Below are 16,491 nucleotides of genomic sequence, written 5' to 3'. Positions count from 1 at the left end.
GCTCCACGAGTTTCTCCTCGGCCCTCGCTGTCATGGAGTGGCCTTGACCCTGTCTGCGGAACAGGAAGCTCAGACCAGCCCTGGGCAGCGCTCCTAGCGGCCGGAGCTGCCCACCAGTTTGGGGAGCAGTAGCTTTGGGGCTGTCCTGAGCTTTAGACAGGAGAGGAGCAGACTCCACCTCCTTTGTGCCCACCCAAGGCCTCTTCAGGTTTGCAGTGGTTTGCGGGGGAAGAGGACCTCTGGAGGGAGCGTGGGCTGACCCTAGGACTTCTGTTTGGAGAAGAAAGTTCCTGCAGAGCTTTGGGTTCCTCTCTTTCAGCACATCCTGGCCTGGGGCCTGGTGGGCAGTGTTCAAGGACCCCAGGTGCAAAGACTAGCCCTGGGGGGGGGTGCTGGTGGGGCTAGGCAGCCCTGGCTGGGCTGCAGGCCGTGCAACATTGAGGGCACAGCCTTGGATTCCAGGGCTGCCCTGTCACGGGCTATGATGTCACCCACACAGGGTGCCCCAGGCCTCAGCAAACAGGGTTCACCAGGAGTGAGAGCAGAAAGTTGCTGAGGAAAAAAAATCAAGGCAGGATTTTATAAGAGGCAGAACCCTCCGTGAAAACCCAAGGCTTGATTAGAAAATGTCACCAGACTCCCTAAGGTTAAAGGGGACATTTTTTGGCCTGCCCTTCCCCTCCCCCCCACCCAAGACCTCTAAGTCCCAACCCATTCCCAGAGACTAGCCTTCCCTCGGCAACCCTGCCACCACCCAGTCCCACTAGCCACGCTGCCGCCTGGTGCGATAAAAAACGCCCCCGACATCCAACCACATGCAGGGAGCCCGAGCCCCACAGCCGGACTCACGGCTCTGGGATGGCTGGAAGCCAGCACAGGCGGTAACATCCTTGGGGGCCATCCCATTGACTCCCCTCCTCAGAGCCCACCATAAAGGGCAGCAGTGATGACCACATCTCCTACCAGCCCAACACCTGCCACCAGCCTTGGGGCTCCTTCAGAAGAGCATACCTGGCCTCCAAGACCAGGAGCAGGTGATAGCTGGGGAGAGCAGGGCACCTGCAGCAGGCCCTGCCTGCCGGGGCCGGATTCATCTTGGCATCAGGGACAGCCACAGACCCACGACCTTTGCGTCCAGCAAGCACTGATCTGGCCCCTTTTGCTCCCTGGATCAGAAAAGTAAGGTTGGTCGCAAGAGGCTTGCCAAACCTTTGTTCGTTTTTTCACCTCCTGGGTCCTTGGGGTCCCTCACCAGCATATCACCAACAGCTGGGCTTCCCAGGGAGCTCAGCTCCTGCCAGGGGCTGCCTTAACACCTACTGTCAGAGTTTGCGGCTCATCCCAGTGTACCATTTAGGGAGAAGGGGGCTTGACAAGCTCTTGGTGCCAGAACCTGTGTACTCTCCAAGCTGCTGCTGTTAGAGTAATGCTGTGGGGGTGCTTAAGGATCAGTGGCTCCAAAGTGCACTACCCGGTTTAATGACTTGCTGGGGGAGAGGGAGGGAGGGACAGGGATGTAACAAGCCCATTACTTCCAGAATTTGTTCCCCCTCCTTACAATGCCTTACTTTTGTGCAGGGGCCAGGCCTGTAGGCTTCTGGGGATCTGGGGTGGGGAGTGGGCGTCTTAGCTGGGCTGGTCCCCAGTGTGCACCTGGCCACATGTGGGCAGAGCCAAAAGCAATTTGGCCTCCAGGCTCTCCAATCCCTGCGGACTGTCCATGTCGGAGGCTGGCTTCCCCTGCCCTCAGCTTGATCCCAGCCCACCCCAAAGCCAGTTGGCCCCTGTCCTGGGAAACTGCCTTACCCAGAAGCCCCATGAGCCACGGTGCCAGGATGGCTGCCCTGACAAACCCTGGGCAATGCCCTGTGGGTCCAGAGCACTCCCTGGCCTTCAGGAGGGATCTGGGTGCCCATGTCCCCGTTGGAACTGCATAGTAGACATAAACACACTTCACACAAAGGGCCTCGTGGTGATGCTTTCCCTGAAAGTTGTGTTGCTTTGTTCAGTTTTCTAATAAAAGAGTTGAGAAAATTATTTGCTTCCTTTGGGTGCTTGGACCAGTCTTGGGGAGGTGAGGCACGGGCAGATTTAGGTTTCTTCTCCGCTAGCCCTGTTTGAAGTCTGCATCAGCCCCTCCCCCACCCCGCAGGCCACCCAAATGAGAACAAATTTCCCTTGCTTTCTGGAATTATTTGAATTAGCCTCAGAAGTCCTTGAGTTGGGGGCGTGTAGAATCCTACACTGTCTGCCTCTCCTGACAGTAATTTTTCCCTGAAAAACCCTTGAGCTCTGGATTCCAAGTTGAAAATGTAATTCCATCCATTCCAATGGGCAAGACATTTATGCTTTGAGAGCCTCCAGTTGACACTCATTTGTGTGAAAGTAGCTCAAAGGCCATTAAGGTGGACATAATTACTTCTGTAATTAATATCAGCTATCATACCATGACCATACAAACTGTTTTCCTTTCATTAGTTGCTCGATAATGCTCATGTCTTCCTGCATCTTCAAGCTTTTTTTGTAGCTATTGATGAACTGTAAATGCAACTACTGTATTTTTACAGAAATAACACGATAATTTTTTTTTTTTTTTTTTGCCAACCTCACCCTCCCCTGCGAGGTAACTTCATAAGTGTACAAGCTAATCTTTGCATGCCCACAGGTAAAGTGGGCAGATGTGCATTGCTTGAGTGGTCTCATCTTTAGAGCATCCCCGCCCTCCGACAGCAGGGGGCCCAAGGAGGTCACTAGGGCAGTGCCAGTGTTGGGTGCTAAGGTTGTCAACCCAGAAGACTCATCTGTGCTCCAAACCTCAGTGGAGACTGCAGGGCAACTGCCCTTAGTGGTCCTCAGCTGTGCGGGCCCACAGACTCCAAGCTGGGCTTTGCTAAGTGTGAGGGGATGCGCAATTGCTGAGGTAAGGGTTGTTGTTAGTGGCCGAGGAGTCGATTCTGATTCATGGCCACCCCAGAGGTGCAGAGTAGAACCGCCCTGTAGGGTTTTCAGGGCCATGATCTTTCAGTAGCAGATCAAAGGCCTGTCTTCTGAGGCGCCTCTGGGTGGGTTTGAACCACCAACCTTTCGGCTAGCATTTGAGCACTTAACCATTTGCGCCACCCAGGGACTCCTCAAGGAAGGGTAGTACATCAAATCTCTCATAAAATTTAATTCTTACCTGAATGAGTGGGTGGATCTCAAAAGTATGGTGCAAGTTAACACAAAGGTGGAGATGCCCTCTTAACCCTCCCCGCTGGCCTCCTCCCACTAAGAACAAGCCTGAGCTCTGGATACTTGGCATCAGAAGCTGGGGGGTTGGCCTCCAGTTCCCTGGGAAAACAGCCAAAATAGTGAGGCAGAGCTGTCTTTCATGTAAGTGTAAGCAGTCCAAGGCACATGAAGGGGCTCTGCAGTGTTGGGGCCCAGGCTCCTTCTATCTTGTTGCTCTGCCGTCTTCCATGCAAGGCTTCTGTCTCTTGGTTTTACGTGGCTGCCCCAGCCCCTGCCATTCCATCTACATTTCTGCCAGTGGGAAGGGGAGAAGAAGTGACAGGTAAGCCCCTTTAAGGGCATGACCCGGAAGTTGCAGGCATAAGACTTCTCCACAGCACCCCCATGGGTGAGAACTTAGTCATATTCACACCTAACTGCAAGGGAGCCTGGGAAGTATCCAGCTAAAGCTTGGGCTCTATTTCTAACTAATGAAGGAGAGAGTAACCCCATCTGGTCTGGGGTTACAAAAGAACTGACTGGGTGGTCCCAGTGCTCTTGTGTATGTATGAGCTTGGATAAATCATTTAGCTTCTCCGAACCTGCATTCCCCCAGTGTATGGGTTATGGTGGCAGGGCTAACAGAAGGAATTGAGATAAAATTTCATGAAGCCCTAAAACCATGCCTGGCACCTAGAGAGCCCTTGATGCGGCGAGAATGGTCACCATTAGTGAAATGGTGGAACTGGGATTTGAAACCAACTGTTATACATTGAATTGTGTCTCCCAGTAGTATGTGTTGTAAATCCTAAACCCCTATACCTGTGGATGTAATCTCATTTGGGAATAGGACTTCCTTTGCTATGCTAAGGAGACCGTATCAGTGTAGGGCATGTCTTAAACCAACCACCTCTGAGATACAAAGAGCAGATTAAGCACAGAGAAGGAAGCATAGACAGAGGGGAAGATACAGGCCATGTGATCGCCAAGGAACCCAAGCTGAAATGAAACAAGGACCTCCGCCCAGAGCCCACAGAGAGAGAAAGCCTTCCCTAGAGCTAGTGCCCTGAATTTATTCAGACTTCTAGCCTCTTAAACTGTGAGAAAATAAATTTCTGTTAAAGCCTGTACTACATTGTAGGGGATGCCCCCAGTCCCTCCCTGCCCAGCAGGCCTAATTCCATGTTTCTTGGCTTCCCAGGGGTCAAACTGAGTCTGGGATGGGGCTTTGGGGAGGGCATCAGTGATGGGGACAGTTCCCAGGATGACCAACTGGCTTTCATGGGTTGTGGGGCCTGATTCAGAGTCTCTAGGTGGTGCAGATGGTTAACATGCTCAGTTGCCTACCAAAAGGTTGCAGGTTCAAGTTGACTCAGAGGTGCCTTGGAAGAAAGGCATGGCAGGCCTGGTGATCTACTTCTGAAAAAATCAGTCGCTGAAAACCCTGTGGAGCACAGTTCTACTCTGACATGGGGTCACCATGAGTCAAAGTCATCTCAGCAGCAGCTGGGGCCTGGTTCAAGAAAGAGGATGGAGCACCTCCAAGGCTGCAGGACCCTGTGAGCCTGCCCAGCAGCAGCCGGGCGGTTCAGAAAGGAGGATGGAACACCTCCAAGGCTGCAGGACCCTGTGAGCCTGCCCACGGAGGCCGTGTCCCCGGGCGGGGCAGGGAGCCAGCTGCAGACTGCCCGCTGCTCCTCAGCCAAGGTTTCCTGGCATTCAGAGGGCCCCTCTTTGGTCTGGCACTGGCTGGAGAGGACTAGCCCAGACCCATCGACCATCCCTCGCTCAACACCCAAAGCTGTAAATCAAAATGAGAAAGGAAGGAAGCTTTTAAGAAGCAATTGTCTTTAACGAGCGAGAGTGGAAAGGGCCCTTGTTCTTCGTGGTCACCACTGGGTGGGTTTTGCACACTAAGAAACTTCCAGACTCCATCATGTCTCAGCCCCAGTTCTGGCCCCAGTGGCTCCATCCTGCAGCTCTCCTTCGCGTTCATTTCCCTGGAGGCCAGGCAGCCCCAGCTGCTTTCCTGCCCAGGGGCAGTGGGGGCAGGGTGGCTCCTCCACTGGGATAGACTCCAGCCCCACCTGATACAGCCCACAGCACCTGTCCAAGGTCAGGCCCTGCCCAGGGAGCCAGGGGAGATTCAGGGTGAATGGCCCAGGGTGTGCATGGTACTGCCCCTGGCTCTCACTTGCCTTGCTGGCTCCTCGGGCTTTGAGATGTGGCTCTGCCTCATTGACGGGCAAGGAAAAAGTCTGGAGAGGCCACAGGCATCCTCAGCTTGGGGTTCAAGGGTTCAATTCAGGGGGTTCGTGAGTCCCTGGGTGGTGCAAACGTGAACAGTTAACAAGCTCACTGCTAAATGAAGGCTTGGTGGTTCGAGTCCACTCAGAGGTGCCTTGGAAGAAGGGCCTGGTGATCTACTTCTGAAAAATCAGGCATTGAAAACCGTAAGAGGCGGAGGTCTACACTGACACACATGGAGTTGCCATGCATTGAAGTCGACAGCAATTGTTCAACTGGTTTATGTTCTTGGATGGGGAAAAAACCCTATATTTTCACTACCCCCTAACTGATATTTAGCATTTTCTCCTACTAGGAATGCAGACGACAAACCATTGGTACCAGCAGTCTGTGACTTTGTCTCTATGGATATTTTCAATGACGTTACAAACACAGATATTTTCATGTGACATTACATATTGTAGATATCTTGAAAAACCATTTACACTCACTCATGTCTCCAGATTACAGTTACTACGTCAGCCACTAGATCTCGTAACCTAGCGCAGGTATTACTAGTAATATCATAAATTTGTAATATTTTCAAAACAGCCTAATATTTGAAACATTTCTTTTGTTAAACCATACATTACATGTTATGCATTTAAAAACTTCCTGAGAGGGTGCCCACAGGTTTCACCAGATGCCCAAAGGGTCCTGAGCACAGAAAGGTCCGGAAGCCCTGATTTGGCATGGGGTCAGAGCACAGAAAGGACCAGAAGCCCTGATGTAGCATGGGGTTTAGAGCACAGAAAGGTCCAGAAGCCCTGATTTAGCCTGGGGTTCAGAGCACAGAAAAGTCCAAAAGCCCTGATTTGGCACAGGGTCTAGAGCACAGATAGGTCTGGAGGTTCTGATTTAGCATGGGGTCAGAGCACAGAAAGGTCCAGAAGCCCTGATTTGGCACCGGGTCCAGAGTACAGAAAGGTCTGGAGCTCCTGATTTGGCATGGGGTCAGAGCACAGAAAGGTCTGGAAGCCCTGATTCAGCATGGGGTTCAGAGCACAGAAAGGTCTGGAGGTTCTGATTTAGCATGGGTGTAAGGGCACAGGGTTCCGCAGAGAGCTTGAGAGTCCCACCCAGACAGAGTGGCCATGGTGTCTTTGCTCTGGAGGGAAGCCCTCAGCCCAGGACTCACCCTAGCCCAGCAACCCTCCCCTCTCTGGGTCCTGGTGGGGAAGGAGGAGGTGCACGTAGCCTCAGGCTGTCCCTGAGACTTGGACAGGTAGGTGTGGAGTGGGGAGTCTTCCTTGGTGGTGATGCTGACCTCTTCCTAGGCCCTTCGGAATCCTCAAGCTGTCCTGGAATACAACTCCAGGGGACGCCAGTCAGGCTTCAGTGTGTGTAGCAGCGTAGGTCCCCAGCTCTGGGCCAGGCTGCCTAGCGCCACATTTACACTGTGTCTTCCTTGTCTGAGGCCCATCAGAGCTCCCTCAGGACAGACCTGGCGTGGGGACACCAGCAGGCAGGCAATGGCTATAGAGAGCTGCTCCCGGGTTTCACTTCAGATGTTATCCTCCTTGAAAGGAGGAGGGAGGCCAGCCTCAGGCCCTGGGGTCTGGAGAAGTGCTTGCTAAGTCTGTTTGGAGCCCTTAATTATGTGCACATTTGCAGATCCACGGAGGCCAGGATCCTATTTCCCAGATCCGGAAACTGAGGTCCAAACAGGATATTAGGGCCCACCAGAACCACAGCACTTCCAGGTGGCCAGGGAAGAGCCAGCAGGTAGAATGTATACTTCGTCCCCTCTGGCTTCTTTTCTTCTTTTTCGCTCTTACCTGGCCACCAGGACTTCCTCCCAACTCTGTAAAAAACAGATATCAAAAGTTTAAACATAGACAGGCATATAAAACAAAAAATAACACACGTGAGGAACATGATTCTTAGTTCCAACAAACATATGGGACCAAATGGGCAGCTTCTGTCCAAAAGCAAGATGAAAAGGCAGGAAGGGACAGGAACTGGGAACCCCGGGGTAGAAAGGGAGAGCGTGCTGTCACATTGTGGAGATTGTAACCAATGTCACAAAACAATATGTGTATACATTTTTTAATGAGAAATTAAAGCACGATAAAATTTAAAAAACAAACCATATGATTTTGAAAGTAAAAAAAAAAGTTTAAACAGGAGGAGGCAGTGGAGAACCTATTTCACATCAAGCTCTCTTTACCCACCTAGACACCCGTCCACTGATGTCATAGACACCTGTCCACTGATGTCATAAACACCCGTCCACTGATGTCATAGACGCACCTCCCCTGATGTCAAAGCGTGCTCCAGCTTTGGGGTAGTCCCCACCAGTGTAGACATTCCTGTTGCTTTGGCTTTTTGTTCGTGTTTCCCATTCATTCTGTACAGATGTGGCCACGTGCTTCTCACGCTCTTTTACAGCTGAGTCTCAGTGTGTGTGTGCCCAGGTGGCCTTGACAAGGTGCTGCAATTCCCTGGGCTTCAATGGCAGGTCTGTAAAAGGGGGACATTGCAAGTGGCTATCTCCTTGGGCCCTGTGAGAAGCAACTGAGTCAAGGACACATGAGAGTCACAGTACACAAAGTCCTATCGACAGTGCCTGGCACTCAGGAAACACTCCGCGCCTGTGAGCTGTCATTATTTTTGTTATTATCTTCATTGTGGGCTTTATTATTTGATTGAGCGTCATGACCTTTCATTATACCAAGATCCCATGACTGGCTCAGCCCCGCCTACATATAATCCAGGGGGATGTTTGCTGTTCTGTTGGTTTGTACGTTAGCAGTTATAATTTAATATTTGAACACGAGTTACAGTTTGGAGTTCCTGGGTGGTGCAAATGCTTAATACACTTGGCTACTATCCAAAAGGTTGATTGTTCGAGTCCATCCAGAAGCACCTTCAAAGAAAGTCCTGTCAGTCTATTTACGAAAAAGCGCCCACTGAAAATCCTGTGGAGCACGGTTCTACCTTGACACACATGAGATCACCACGAGTCGGAATCGATTTGCAGCAACTGGTAAATTGGTAGTTATAATTTAGCTAAATTAAATATTTAATCTCATTGCCGTGAACATCTTTGTACAAGTCAGTTTTTCCGTCTTGTGTCAATGCTTTGGGCTCTATCATATATCGAAGTGGTCGTCAGGGTCAAAGTGCAACACGGTTTAATGGAAAAGACACAGGCTTGGAGGTCAAAGGTCAGGGTCATTACCAGATGAGATACAGGCTCTGGAGCCAAGGAGATCAAGATTCAAACCTGTCATCACCAGGTTTCCAGCTGCCTGACCTTGGGCAAGATATTCTGAGATTAAGCTTCCTCAAAAAAAAAAAAAACAGATTTACCTGGAAGGATTGTTGAGAGACTTAAATAAGAAAATGTGTATTCCTTTCTTCATAAATGAATTGGGCCCAAAAGAATTGAAAACAGGAATGCAAACAGAAACCTGTACACCGATGTCTATTGCAGCCGTTTTCACAATAGTCAAAAGGGGGAAACAGCCCAAATGTCCATCAACAGATAGATGGGTGAACAATGCAGTATATTCACACAACGGAAGACTACTCAGCCAGAAGGAGAAATAAAGTCCTGATACATACTGCAACATGGATGAACCCTGAAAACATAATGTTGAGTGAAATAAATCAGTCAGAAAAGGACAAATAATGCCTGAGCCCACTTATATAAATAGACAAATGTATAGACCAAAACTTATTGGTGGTTACCAGAGGTGGCAGGAAGGGGCAAAGGGGAGTCGTCGCTCAGGGGGCGCTGAGTTTCTGTGAACAGTGTGGAAGGACTGGGAAAAGGGTAATGGCGATGGTTATGCTACTTGATGAACGTAATCGAAGTCACTGAAACAGTACATGTAAAAACTGCTGAATTGGCAGAAGTTTTGTTTTATGTATTTATACCACAATTAAAAAAAAAAAAAAGGAATTGGGTTTGGACAGATGTGGGGCTAAGGAGGATGGCACCAGCTGGCGTTGCCCTCAGCCCAGTCTTCTCACCTCAGGCTCTGAGGTGGGAACGAGGACACCCTGAGAGCCAGTCCTCGGCTCTTGAGCAGGTGGGGAGCGTGCCTTTTACCTGACACCACCCAGGGGTCTCTGCCCCTCGAGTTTAAGGCCTATTTTTTTTCAGGCTGGGCCTGAAACACTGAGCAGCAGAGGCCAGGAGCTGCTTTTAGAGGAAAATCGAACAAAGAGAGACAAAAGCCCTCTGACAGCCATAGAACGCAGGGAGTGGGGGCGGGGTGGGATTTTCCGGGGGGAGAACATGGGATTTGGTTAAGAGAGTGTGGGGAGCAAGGAGTTTGTCCTGGATGACCAGCTGTCCTGCTTAGACTGACTGTGGTGTGTTCCTGGCATGCCTGGGCCCTTGCTGGCCTGCTACTAGACCAAGCCAAACTCATTACCGTTGAGTTGATTCCAACTCATAGCGACCCTATAGGACAGAGTAGAACTGCCCCATAGAGTTTCCAAGGAGCGCCTGGTGGATTCAAACTGCCGACCTTTTGGTTAGCAGCCATAGCACTTAACCACTGCGCCACCAGGGTTTCCTAGCCTGGCTACTAGAGAGATACTATTCATGTTGTTATTACTACAACTATCCTGTGCTGTCAAGTCGATTTCAACTCATTAGTGACCCCATGTGACAGAGCAGAACTGCCCCATAGGGCTTCCTAGGCTGTAATCTAGGATGTAATCTAGCATGTGAAAGCTGGGCAATGAATAAGGAAGACCGAAGCAGAATTGACGCCTTTGAATTGTGGTGTTGGTGAAGAATATTGAATATACCGTGGACTGCCAAAAGGACAAACAAATCTATCTTGGAGGAAGTAAAGCCAGAATGCTCCTTAGAAGCAAGGACGTTGAGACTTCATCTCACATACCTTGGACATATTATCAGGAGGGACCAGTCCCCAGAGAAGGACATCATGCTTGGTAGAGTACAGGGTCAACGAAAAAGAGGAAGACGCTCAATGAGATGGATTGACACTGTGGTTCCCACAATGGGCTCAAGCATAACAATGATTGTGAGGATGGTGCAGGACCTAGCAATGTTTTGTTCTGTTGTATGTAGGGCCGCTGTGAGTCAGAACTGACCCGACCGTGCCTAAGAATAACAACAACAACCTTTACAGAAGCATATTGCCAGGCCTCTCTCCTGTAGAGCTGCTGGATGGGTTCGAACCACCAACCTTTCGGCTAATAGTCAAGCACTTAACAATTGCACCATGAGGGCTCCTTATTACTACAACTACTACTACTAATGGGTGCATTTTATGGCACACCTACTATGTGCTCGGCTCTGCATTAGGAAATTAAGTATTTATGCTCATTTAACCCTCACAAAGAGCCTTTAAGGTTGGCATTGATGTAGTTATTTTAAAGAGGAAATGGAGCTCAGAGTGGCGGTGGAAGATGTTTCCCTGTCTCTGGCCCCCGGCCGTGCAGGCCCCTGAGCCCCTGGAGCCTTGCTCTGGCCCAGTGGACTGGCCCAGGGCAGGCAGCTGGAGCATTGTCCCCTGAGGGTTTGCTGCTGTCCTCGTTGAAGGGAACAGTAAACGGAGCAGTGGCCCCACTCTGCATCAGTGTGTGTCCTTGAGAAAAACCCAGAACCTCTCAGATTCTGCATCTGTAAAGAGGGCTGGCTGCTCCTCCTTCGTGGGTTAATTACACATCCTGAGGTCTGTGAACCCTGGTGGCACAGCGGTGAAGAGCTTGGCTGCAGCAGTTCAAATCCACCAGCTGCTCCTTGGAAACCCTATGGGGCAGTTCTACTCTACCCTATAGTGTCACTATGAGTCAGAATCAACTCAACGACAGTGGGGTTTTGGGTTTGGTTTCAGGTCTGTGAGGAGTCCCTGGGTAGTCCAAGCAGTTAATGCATTTGACTGCTAAGTGAAAGGTTAGAGGTTTGAATCTACCCAGAAAAGGTGCCTCAGAAAAAAGACCTGGTAACCCACTTCCGAAAAATCAGCTACTGAAGACATGACGGAGCACAGTTGTACTCTGACACACACGGGGTCCCCTGAGCTGGCAGCCACTTTTTTAGGTTCTTTGCTTTTAAAGGTCTGTGAGCGTGCTCAGGGCTGGGGTCCTCCGGCAGGTGCTCACTGGCTGGTTCACTGAGTTGAATTGAGTAGGACTGGATCATTTTCCTCTCCTTTCTGCAGCTAAGTGAGAGGAGGAGCGTTGCTCTGGTACCCCAAAAGAAGCTTCCAGACATCTTTGGGTGCATAATCGATTGATTAATCTGATTTATGGGCATCAATTTTACTTAATTTTCATTGATATAATTTAAATAGTTGCATGTGTCTAGTGGCTACCGTATTGAAGAGTATAATTCCAGAGGTTAAGGGGTTCCCCCAAGAAAACACACCCATGGGGTGATCCTTTACCAGATACCACCAGGGGTCAGGTGGATCAGGTAACGGATGACTCACCTGGCATGGGACGGTGTGGGCTGCTGGGGTCTGTGGCACAAGGGACACCTGGTTCTAAAGCAGTGACTTTTAAGATGGTGTGAGCCAAACAGAAGGCATCTGCTGGCCAGACTAGCCCCCTGCCTGTGTAATCACCAGCTCTTTCACGCTGCCCTAGCCTGGGACAGGAAAGGGCTGTGGAAGTCCCCAGAGCTTCATCCATGCAGGGCCTCTCCCCCATTTAGACTCCAAGTGGATGTCTGCACAACCACTTCTGGTGTGGCTTTGGGGACTTTTACCCAGCTCGGTGGTAAAGACGCGTATTGATCTGCTTTCAGAGCTATGGTGGCAAATATTCTAAAGATGGGTCAGCAAACTTTTCCTATAGAGGACCATGCAGTAAATATTTTAGGCTTTGTGGGCCACATGGGCTTTGTAGCAACTACTCAACTCCGCCACTGAAGCAGTAGTACAAAGGCAGCCTCAGACGATACAGAAACGAATGGGCGTGGCTGTGTTCCAATAAAACTATTTATAAACACCGACAGTGGGCCTGATTAGCTGGGCCATAGTTTGCCAGCACCTGCTCTAAAGCTAGCCGGCAGGACTGGGTGTCACCGCTGCTCTGGATAAGACAGCCTCAGGCCTTGGGCTCTCATCTCAATCATGGTGACCGAATTACACAGCCATCACGGGGTCTAAAAGGGTTAAAAGGCAAAGCTGTTACTTTGAAGGCTAAGATGCACCTGACCCAAGCCATGGTGTTTTCAATCACCTCATATACGTGTGAAACCTGGACAGTGAATGAGGAAGACAGAAGAATTGATGCCTTTGAATTGTTGTGCTGGCAGAGAATACTGAACGGACTGCCAAAAGAACGAACAACTCTGCCTTGGAAGAAGTACAGCCAGAATGCTGCTTAGAATTGAGGCTAGCATGACTTCGTCTCATGTACTTTGGGCATGTTATCAGGAAGGACCAGTCCCCGGAGAAGGACATAATGCTTGGTGAAGTAGAGGGTCAGAGAAAAAGAGGAAGACACTCAACAAGATGGAGGCTGCAACACGGTAGCTGCAACAATGGGCTCAAACATAGCAACGATTGTGAGGATGGCGCAGGACCAGGCAGTGTTTCATTCTGTTGTACATAGGGTTGTACGTGAGTTGGAACCGACTCAACGACAACGACAACACAGGATCTAACTGGAAATTGCTATGGTGGCTGCAAGCGGGATGGGCGGGCCTCCCTTTCAGGACAAGATACCATTTTTCACCTTGGCCACAGATAGTGTTGCCCTTATTGCTGAGCTGCGCACCCCACATACTTCTCTCCCTACCCCCTCCTTTTACCCCAGCCCTCTCTAGGATCTTAAACTGGGAGGAAAACTAAAAACACCTTCTAACTAGAGTGGGGTGGTTTTGTACTGTGTCAGCATGACAAAGCCGAAGCAATCTTCCCAGCACCCGCAGTGTGATACCAGATTGAGTTGGCCAAAAGAGAAATTTACCTGAAGTTTGAAAGGCAGAAGAGAAGCAGCCGCCGTTATGCTCCGAAGAACATCATGGCTGGGCGTGATGAGGCACCGACACAGGCCCCGGTGGAGGCACCGCTTGTTGCTCTTCCCCACTCCATACCTGCTCTTCTTTCCAACTGCAGACACTGCTGACCAGAAGCAGCCACAGGCCTTTTGATCAACCAGCTGAGCCTCAGGATGTTGCCTCTCTGGTCCCACAGTGCAGCGAGGTTGGGGAGCCTGCACACTTGGAGTCAGGCCAGCTGGGGCTCAGATAGCAGCTCTCAGTCTTATACACTGGATGACCTTCTAAGAAGGTCCCTTTACTCCTCTAGCTTCCATTTCTTCATTTGTCAAAAAAGGGGTAATTAAACCAAATCGGGTAGATAAAGAGGCTACTAGACTTCCTCAACATTGCTCATTTCCTTTGCTTCATATAAGATTCCAACTGAGTAGTGTGTGTGTGTGTGTGTGTGTGTGGTGGTGTTCGAGAGAGAGAAAAAAACAAAACAAAACTGGGAAGGAGAAAGCAGTCCAGGTTCTCTTGGGAGTCAAAGAAACTCTGTAAGAAATATGTTTCCCAGACCACCTTTCAGCCAAACAATAGACAGGCCCATAAAATAAACAACACCTGAGAGGAACATAGTTCTTAGAACAATCAATCACACCAGTTCAAAAGGGCAACATTTGCCCAAAAGCAAAGTTGAGAAGGCAGGAAGGGCTAGAAAACCAGAACGAAAGGAAACTGGGAACCTAGGACAGAAATGGGAAGGGTGCTGACACATTACGGGGAATGAAACCAATGTCATAGAACACTTTATGTACAAACCATCAAATGGGAAACTAACATGCTCTGTAAAGTTTCACCTTATGCTCGCTGAAAATTAAAAAAGAGGGAAGGGAAGGGAAGGGGAAGGAGAATGGAAAGGGGAAGGGGAACGGGAAGGGAAGGGAAGTGTGTAAGTCTAGGTAGGTAGTGTGTTTCTAGAAATTCGTCCATTTCCTCTAGGTTTTCGAGTTTGTTGGAGTATAGTTTTTCATAGTACTCTGTTATGATACTTTTTATTTCAGTTCGGTCTGTTGTAATGTCCTCCATTTCATTTCTTCTTTGGGTTATTTGTGTCCTCTCCTGTTTTTCTTTTGTCGGTTTGGCCAATGGTTTGTCTATTATGTTGATCCTTTCAAAGAACCAACTTTTGGTTTTGTCATTTCTTTCTATTGTTTTTCTATTCTCTATTGCATTTATTTCTGCTCCGATCTTTATTATATCCTTTCTTCTGGTGGCTGTGGGCTTCTTTTGCTGTTATCTATTTGCTCGAGTTGTGTAGCTAATGTTTTGACTTCGTCCTTTTTTTATTTTTATTGTACTTTAAGTGAAAGTTTACAAATCAAGTCAGTTTCTCATATAAAAATTTACATACACCTTGCTATATACTCCTAGTTGCTCTCCTCTTAATGAGACAGTACTCTCCTTCTGTCCACCCTGTATTTCCGTGTCCATTCAGCCAGCTTCCTTTCTTCTTTTTTGATGTGTGCATCTATTGCTATAAATTGACCTCTGAACACTGCCTTAGCTGTGTCCCAAAGGTTTTTGCTTGGTGTGTTTTCATTCTTGTTTGATGCTAGGAATTTTTTGATTCCATCTTTGATTCCTTCTATTGCTAAGTGATTTTTAAGCAAGGTATTATTCTGTTTCCATGTATTTGATTTTTTTTCCCTTCCTCTTCCAGTTGTTAATTTCCACTTTTATGATGTTGTCATCGGAGAAGATGCTTTGTATTATCTCAGCGTTTAGGATTTTGTTGAGGGTTGCTTTGTGGCCTAAGATGTGTTCTCTTCTGGAGAATGTGCCATTGGAAAAGAATGTTTACGTTGGTGCCGTTGGATAGAGTGTTCTATATACGTCTATGAGGTCAAGCTGGTTGATCGTGCGTGGCCTTTAGATCTTCTGTATCTTTGCTGAGTTTCTTTCTAGATGTTCTGTCCTTTACTGAGAGTGCTGTGTTGAAGTCTCCTACTATTATTGTGGAATTGTCAGTTTCTCTTTTTGGTGCTGTTAGAGTTTGTTTTCTGTATTTTGGAGCCCTGTCATTGGGTGTGTAAATAAATTATTTATTATGTACTCATGGTGGAGTGTCCCTTTAATCATTATATAATGCCCTTCCTTGTATTTTATGGTGGATTTTGTTTTAATGTCTATTTTATCTGAGATTAGTATTGCCACTCATGTTCTTTTTTGGTTGCTGTTTGCTTGATATATTTTTTTCCATCCTCTGGTTTTTAATAAATTTATGTCTTTGTTTCTAAGGCGTGTCTCTTGTAGACAGCATACTGATGGGTCCCATTTTTTAATCCGTTCTGTCACTCTGTCTCTTTATGGGTGCACTTAAGCCATTTATGTTCAGTGCGATTATTGATAGGTGTGAGTTTATTGCTGTCATTTTGTAGTGCTTTTTTGTGGTGCTGATGTTTTCTTTGTTCCTCTTACTCTTCTGTGATGAATTTCTTTTGTTCATGGATTTTTTTTTCTTTTGTTTTTGTAGATTTTGTGTTTACTGAGACTTTATGATTTTTTCTTTATTTTGATGAGTAGGTTTGTTAACGTTCTTTGTGATTACCTTGAAATTTGCCCCTATCTTCCTAAGTTTAAACTAGTCTTTTATTACTTGATATCACTTTGACTTCCTCTCCATTTCAAAGTTCTATACTCACACTATTCATTCCCTCTTTTATTATTCTGATATTGTTGTCATTTACAGATTGACATCTGTTTTCCTGTTGTAAATCATTTAGTTTTGTTTTATCCTTGAGAGCTCATTACCTGGGTTGGTACCTGGCTGATTGTGTCCTGTGTCCTAGATTCAGGCTGTTGTCTGCTATTGCCTGCTGTTATTTGTTCTCTAACTGAAGGGACTCCCTTTAATAATTCTTGTAAATTTAGTTTGGGTTTGGCATAGTCCCTTAATTTCTGTTTATCTGGAAATGCCCTAATTTTGCCATGGTATTTGAGCAAGAGTTTTGCAGGATATATTATCCTTGGTTGGAATTTTTTTTTCTTTCAGGGTTTTGTACACGTCATCG

At 48.1% G+C, this 16,491-nt stretch overlaps 1 protein-coding gene across 3 annotated transcripts in view; it reads left to right on the top strand.

The window, feature by feature from the left end:
• The window catches only part of KLHL25 (kelch like family member 25), a 53,714-nt gene extending 44,869 nt beyond the window's left edge, over positions 1-8,845 (top strand). For all 3 annotated transcript variants that reach the window (XM_023553046.2, XM_023553045.2, XM_003413900.4), the window contains exon 3: positions 1-8,845. The gene's annotated coding sequence lies outside the window, so the exon portion shown is untranslated.
• The last annotated feature ends 7,646 nt before the right edge of the window (positions 8,846-16,491 follow it).

The sequence above is a fragment of the Loxodonta africana genome, chromosome 13, assembly GCF_030014295.1.
Source record: "Loxodonta africana isolate mLoxAfr1 chromosome 13, mLoxAfr1.hap2, whole genome shotgun sequence".
In the NCBI taxonomy this organism is placed as follows: Eukaryota; Metazoa; Chordata; class Mammalia; order Proboscidea; family Elephantidae; genus Loxodonta; species Loxodonta africana.
Note: the sequence above shows the minus strand (reverse complement) of the source record. Positions and strands in the feature narration are given on the sequence as shown.